The sequence below is a fragment of the Ursus americanus genome, chromosome 11 (genome assembly GCF_024610735.1).
Source record: "Ursus americanus isolate L20-20 chromosome 11, mUrsAme1.1.p, whole genome shotgun sequence".
Taxonomy (NCBI): Eukaryota; Metazoa; Chordata; class Mammalia; order Carnivora; family Ursidae; genus Ursus; species Ursus americanus.
This window is the reverse complement of record NC_142137.1, coordinates 29,849,434-29,855,951: the sequence shown is the minus strand read 5'-3', so window position 1 is coordinate 29,855,951 and position 6,518 is coordinate 29,849,434. Positions and strand designations below refer to the sequence as shown.

The 6,518-nt window shown below is 41.6% G+C and overlaps 1 long non-coding RNA gene across 1 annotated transcript in view; it reads left to right on the top strand.

The window, feature by feature from the left end:
• The first annotated feature begins 2,502 nt into the window (after window positions 1–2,502).
• Window positions 2,503–6,518, top strand: part of LOC123792968 (uncharacterized) — a 35,895-nt gene continuing 31,879 nt past the window's right edge. Inside the window, exon 1 of the long non-coding RNA XR_006779830.2 lies at window positions 2,503–2,825. This is a non-coding gene — a long non-coding RNA (uncharacterized LOC123792968). The remainder of the gene's footprint in view (window positions 2,826–6,518) is intronic.

Sequence of the window (6,518 nt, the reverse complement as noted above, 5' to 3'; positions counted from 1 at the left end):
CATTTCCCACTGAAGCTTGAAGAGATTTGATCAGAGTTGGCACACGTTTAGATCCTTTTTTGGTCCCCGATTCCAAGAGATGTAGGGCTTGGTCTGAGCTTGCATGACTAATTAAGCGTTAAGAACTCCATTTCTTGATTGCAAGTCAAGGTCTCTTGCCACTATATTGTGCTATGATCCATAAAAATTACTTAACTTAACCTTTTTTGTTTATAGGAGATACCCACCCACTTACTGCAGATCAGTCACTCAGTTTGTTCAGAATTACTCATCTGGGAAGAAGATACTATATAGTGTTTCAGAGAGTGGAAGATAGTTCGAATGCTCATTGTGGTGGGCTGGATAGCAGCCCCCAGAGAAATCCAGGTCCTAATCCCTGGAATCTAGGCATGCCACCCCTATATGGTAAAAGTGATTTTGCAGATGTAATTAAGTTGAGGATCTTGCGGTGGAGAGATTATCCTGGATTATCTGGGTAGAATAGAATCTAAGTGTAATCACAAATGTCCTCATAAGAGGGAAGCAGAAAGCAATTTGATAAAGAAGGAGAAGGCAGTGTGATGCAGGGTGAGGAGAGAAAAGATGATGTGATGTAGGGCCCTGAGCCAAGGAATGAGGGCAGCACCCATTCTGGAAAAGACAAAGAAACAGATTCTCCCCTAGAGCCTCCAGAAGGAGCCAGCCCAGCCTACCCTTTGATTTTACCCCACTGAGACTGATTTCAGATTTCTGACCTCCAGACTGTAAAAGAATCAATTTGTGTACTGATACACAGAATATTGGTTCCAATATATCCTAGTGCTGTTAGTTTTGTAAGACAATCTTTCCAAAACTCTCTTTTGTCCTCTGTAAAATGGGAACAATAAAATGTTAATTTCACAGTGTTGCTGTTAGGTTGAGTAGGATCATTCATACAAAATGCTCTGTAGAGGATTTGGCACATGGAAAGTTCTTTATAAAGTTGGCTGCTGATTTGGTCTAGACAGGAAGATTGCAACATTTTTTTTTTTTTTTTTGCCTTTTGAAAACTCAAGTGGAGTACTAAGTATCTCTTGGAATATGTAAAGCATTGAATATTTATTAACTGTTCTATTGTTACTATCCTATCAGGCAACCCCACCCTATTTGCTTCATCCTCCCTGATTGTCCTTTCTCAAAAATTGACTGCAAGATGCAGAAAAGGCCAATGGATGGGATGACTAGAAAATAACCCATGAATGAGAAAACTATAGAGGATTTTGAAAGGATTTCTTTACCTATTTTTTGCTTTCAAGGAAAACCACACAAAACAGTTGAAAAGTTATCCTATTCATAAAGATCTCTAGAGAGGGAGCGCCTACAAACTTTCCTAGTAATTTCCCTTGGTACATATGAAGCCTGCTCTTGATTTTCTTTCTTTCTTTTTTTTTTAAAGACTTTATTTATTTGTCAGAGAGAGAGAGAGAGCACAAGCAGGGGAGAAGCAGGCAAAGAGAGAAGCAGGCTTCCTGCTTAGCAAGGAGCCCGATGTGGGACTCGATCTCAGGATCTCAGGATCTCTGAATGCTTAACCGACTGAGGCACCCAGGTGTCCTGCTCTTGATTTTCAAAGAAGACTTCACTGATGGCTGTAACTCTTCTGTAGATAGATAGATAGATAGATAGATAGATAGATAGATGATAGAATGGTTTTATTTTTGAAAGCTGCTTGTTACCCAATGCTGCCTGCAAGAGTCCATCCTGAAATCAACCACTTGTTAGCTTCTCTAGTTCAGCTTCCGGACCCCTGAAGGTAAGAAGCAGCACAGTCGTGCAAACCTTTTCTTTTCAATTGCAAAATTTCACTGATTAAAAAATACGTATATTTTAATTAGGTACAACTCTATTTTCTGTAGATGCTGGTATTTTCTCCTTTCTATGGATTTGGCATTTGTATTCTGTTGTTTATATGTACTGATTACACTTGCATAGATGAAGTGCCCTGTGGTTTCTGTCACCAGCCCTAGTGGGCAGGAACGGCTCCTGTACCATTCTCTCCTATGGTGCTTGGGGGAACTTCTTGTGCCCCATGATAGTTTTATGATGATAGAGATGACACTAGAAGATGAAGCCAAGGGAACATTTTTAAAATAGGCTCTGATGCTATTGGGTCTTCCGTGGGTGTCTCTCCATTTATAGAGTAAAGAACTGAGAAATAACCACTATATCATCATGACAAACAACCGTGGCTAGATAGTGGAGACTAGTGATTTTCTAAAGCTCTGCAAAATCCTGGTCCCGTTAGCTAGAGAGGGTTGTGGAAACAAATGAACCTGGTTCACTGACTTGGCCTCTAATCCCAGACTGAGGTTTACCCGAAGGGCGACAGACCAAGTTCCCTTCTATCTCTGGACATGTCTCTAGCCCGGACGCCGCCCATCTCCATCACCGAATCCCACGCTTGCCCACCACCGTGGCCAGCAGTTCATTAGAGGGGGTGCATTTTTCCTCCGTTAGCCTGGATGGGCTGATACTTGTGGAGCTAACAAGGTGTGGTTCCTGGTACGGGAACAAAGTCAGTCTGAAGTCAGCTGACCAGAATATCTTTCCCTCCAATGCAGACCCAACTACTTCAATCGGAAATGGAGGCGGACATCTCTTAATCGAAGTAGCCTTGTTTAGCCGACAGATTGACAGCCAAGGCAGAGCTCACCACCACCAGGAGGAAGTTTACTGCCTCACAGGTGCCATCTGACGGTAGCAGCTGAACGGAACCTTAGTAGGTCTTTTGTGACAGCTTTGAGCGCCACTGAAAATAAGCTTCGCACAAATTACTTTTTCTTAGTTCGATGCTCCGGTTGTCCAAGGTAGGTGAGGAATGAACAAAGGCACTTCTAGAAGGTGATGCTTGACCTCTCTTGAGATAAGAAGCTCACACCAGTCTTTTGCTTTCGTGGGGAATCAAAATTTAACATATCATCTAAAATCCTCTCTGCTTCATGGAACTCAGTTCACAGGTTCTAGGAGAGAAGATGGAACTTCCACTTATCTTTACCCTACACATGGAGAGATACTGGGCATAATTGCTTCAACCAAACGCTCGTTTTTTGATTTTGATGCATTTTATCTGTTTACACAAGATCGACTTCCACCATAAACACTGATTTCTGTTTATAACAGAGGGCAGTATCTGTGGGTAGCCTAAGCAGAGCGCTCCAGGCTCTTTTTTTCCCTTTTTGCAGAGACTCCAGAGGACTGTGCCTTTGCACCCGCTCACCAGCTCGCTAGTAACCCTAAATGATGATTAATTTAAAGCTCTTTCTCTCCTTGGTTAGGCCTGACACAAGCAACTGCTTTGCTGTCACATTGATTTTTCTGTCCTTGCAGATTCAAAGCCAGGGTTGAGTCCTCCTAACAGGGTGAGTTCTCTGACAAGGAAGTTTTGCAATCGAATTTACAGCTGGAGTCAAGCTTGTCAGTGAGGGCCAGAGGGGAACTGTCGCAATCCACTGGTTAAGTATGCATTTAATAGTGTTTATCCAAGCAAGTTTGTGATTTCTTCACTCTCCCCAACAAATATGTTATTTGTAATACCTATCTTCTCTAATCTAGGTGTTTGAAAAATGTCTCTAACGTGTGTGGGCTAGAATGCATTTTGTTTTTCTGTGGGTATATTCATTGAACAAGGGCAGTCTTTGAGGAACTATCAAAAACTGCTTGTCATCTTTCCAAATCATCTCTCTCTGCAGTGACCATGACTTAATCCTGAAGGAAAACAAGGTAATCTTTTCAAATAAACATTCTCAAGGATGTTTAGAGAGAACCCAATTGCTAGTATGCAGAACCCTCCCTGTGACTGAAAATAGTTATATTGAAGGAGTCCAATTACAGTAAGTTGGAGTGTTTGTAAGCATTCGGTATTTTCAGATGATTAACAATAATAAGGTAAATTGCAAACAAAGATGTGTGTGTGTGTGTGTGTGTGTGTGTGTGTGTGTGTGTTCGTGTGTTCGAGAGTCACTTAGGATCCTGTTCCTCAATGCTGTTGGTGGAAAATGAGGCACAGAGTGGTTAACCACTTTCAGCGGTAAGGGAGCTGGTGAGCAACATTGGCAATATTTGGAACCTAGGCCCATTAGCTTTCACGGGGCTAACCTGCTTCTGGTAAGAGTAACTAAGAGAGGAAGAAACATTTGATCTTCAAGTAAAAAGGGAGCCCTGAAACCAAAGCGATTGGTTGTATGCAACTTATCAGTGCACTTTTCCTAGTCTCAGGGAACTGGGCGTGCAATAAAAGGAGAAAATGTAGAGTATGGATTGAATACACAAAACTTACTTGGATAATAGAATTAATTAAATCAATACAGACCGTGGACAGTTTATTGTATCACTCACAACTTTATTTTGTATTACAATTTTCTCCCCCAGTCTCTTCCATTCTGGTCTCTGGGCTATTGAAGGACAGACCTCTCTTCTTATTTGGGACTGAAGTCCCTGGACTCAAGGCTGATCCTGGCACAGATGAGGACAGGAAGCAGTGAATGAATACATTTGGTCTTGAATTTGTTTGGGGCCTGATGTTCTCTAATTTATCATTTGTTGTTTAAGATGCCATACATTCAGGGGCACCTGGGTGGCTCAGTTAGGCTGCTGACTCTTTTTTTTTTTTTTTTTTTTAGATATTATTTATTTGAGAGAGAAAGAGAGAGAGTGAGAGAGAGCACAAGCAGGGAGCAGGGGGGAGAATGACCTGAGCAGAAGGCAGATGCTTAACCGACTGAATTACCCAGGCGTCCCAGCGGCCAACTCTTAATTTCATCTTCAGGTCATGATATCAGGGTCCTGAGATCGAGCCCCATTGCACTCCGTGTTCAGCAGGGAGTCTGCTTGAGATTCTCTCTCTCCCTCTCCCTCTACCCCTCCCCCCTGCTTATGCTCTCCCTCTGTCAAATAAATGAATCAATCTTAAAAAAAACGATGCCATACATTCAAAGCATCTTTTTAAATATGACCCCACTTACATGTAACATAAATACATTATTACCTTGTTAAAACCTATAGCATTGCCAGGCAACGGAAATACAATGTGAGCCACGTGTGTAATTTTAATTTTTCTAATAGCCACATTAAAAAAGTAAAAAAAAAAATAGTATATTTTAACTCAACATACCTAGAGCATTGCCATTTCAACAAGTAAATTAATATTATTAATTAACAAAATTACTAATAAGATACCTTGCATTCTTTCTCTCATACTAAGTTTTTATTTATTTATTTATTTATTTATTTATTTTTAATTTTTTGTAGCTTATAAATTCTTTTTTAAAGATTTTATTTATTTATTCGACAGAGATAGAAACAGCCAGCGAGAGAGAGAGGGAACACAAACAGGGGGAGTGGGAGAGGAAGAAGCAGGCTCATAGCAGAGGAGCCTGATGTGGGGCTCGATCCCATAACGCCAGGATCACGCCCTGATCCGAAGGCAGACGCCCAACCGCTGTGCCACCCAGGCGCCCCTCATACTAAGTTTTTAAAATCCAGTGTGCATTTTACACTTAACGGGCTTCTCAGTTCAGACCCGTTTTCAGCTACAATGTAGACTACAACACTGCAGGTGGTCAGTGGGTACGTGTGGGTGCTGTGTTGCTCAGCACAGCTCTACAGTTCATATGTGGGCATAGGGAACATTTCCCCTGCCTAACACTCAACCCCTGCTATTACGCACACTCTCAATGCCCGTAGTTTGGAAATAATCCCATCCTCAGTACTGCAGGAAACCTGGAAGACCAACCATCCTGATTTACCCAAGGGTTTTCTGGGGCACGGGACTTGGTCTCAAGAAAACAGAATGGCTGGTCATCCCCACATGTAAACCACACCTGTCCCATCAACACATCTTATCCTCTTGGCCACAGTGAGTGGATCAGACTTAGAGCACCTAAGCCTGTTGCCAGTCATGGGATTTTGTGGGAACCACTGGGAAAAAGAGCCTCATTTGCTGCTGTAGTTTTTTTCTCGAGCTTCAGCTAACCTTCTTTACATCATGAGGAGAGAGCCTTGGTGACGGTAATTCCCACTTCGGAGAAAACCAGAGATAGGGAAAAATTGAGTCTTAGTGACTTTTTCTTTTTCTTTTTTTTTCTCTCTTTTTTTTTTTTTTAGTTTCTGGATCCAGTCTTGCATGAAGCTACTCTGCCCTTGAACTTTTCAGTAAGCCAATAAATTCTTTACATCTACCTTTGTTTAGTTTCTTGTTTGTTTAAACCATTCAGGTTAGATTTCCATCACTTGAAACTAGAAGAGTCTTAGCTAATAAAACAGGCTAAAAAAAAATAAAGAAGTGCAAGAAATCTACTTGGAATTCTACAGGCTCATAAGAAACATAATCAGAGATTGTCTATTTTTTCTTTCACATAGCCTTCTTGAGCTACTCTGGGGTGGGTGTGTGCGCACACGCATGTGAATACGTATGAGTGTGTGCATATGTGCAAGAGTGAGTGTGTATGTCTTCTCTCTTATGCAGCCTAGCAACATGGGATCTCTTTGTGACAAAGGGGTTG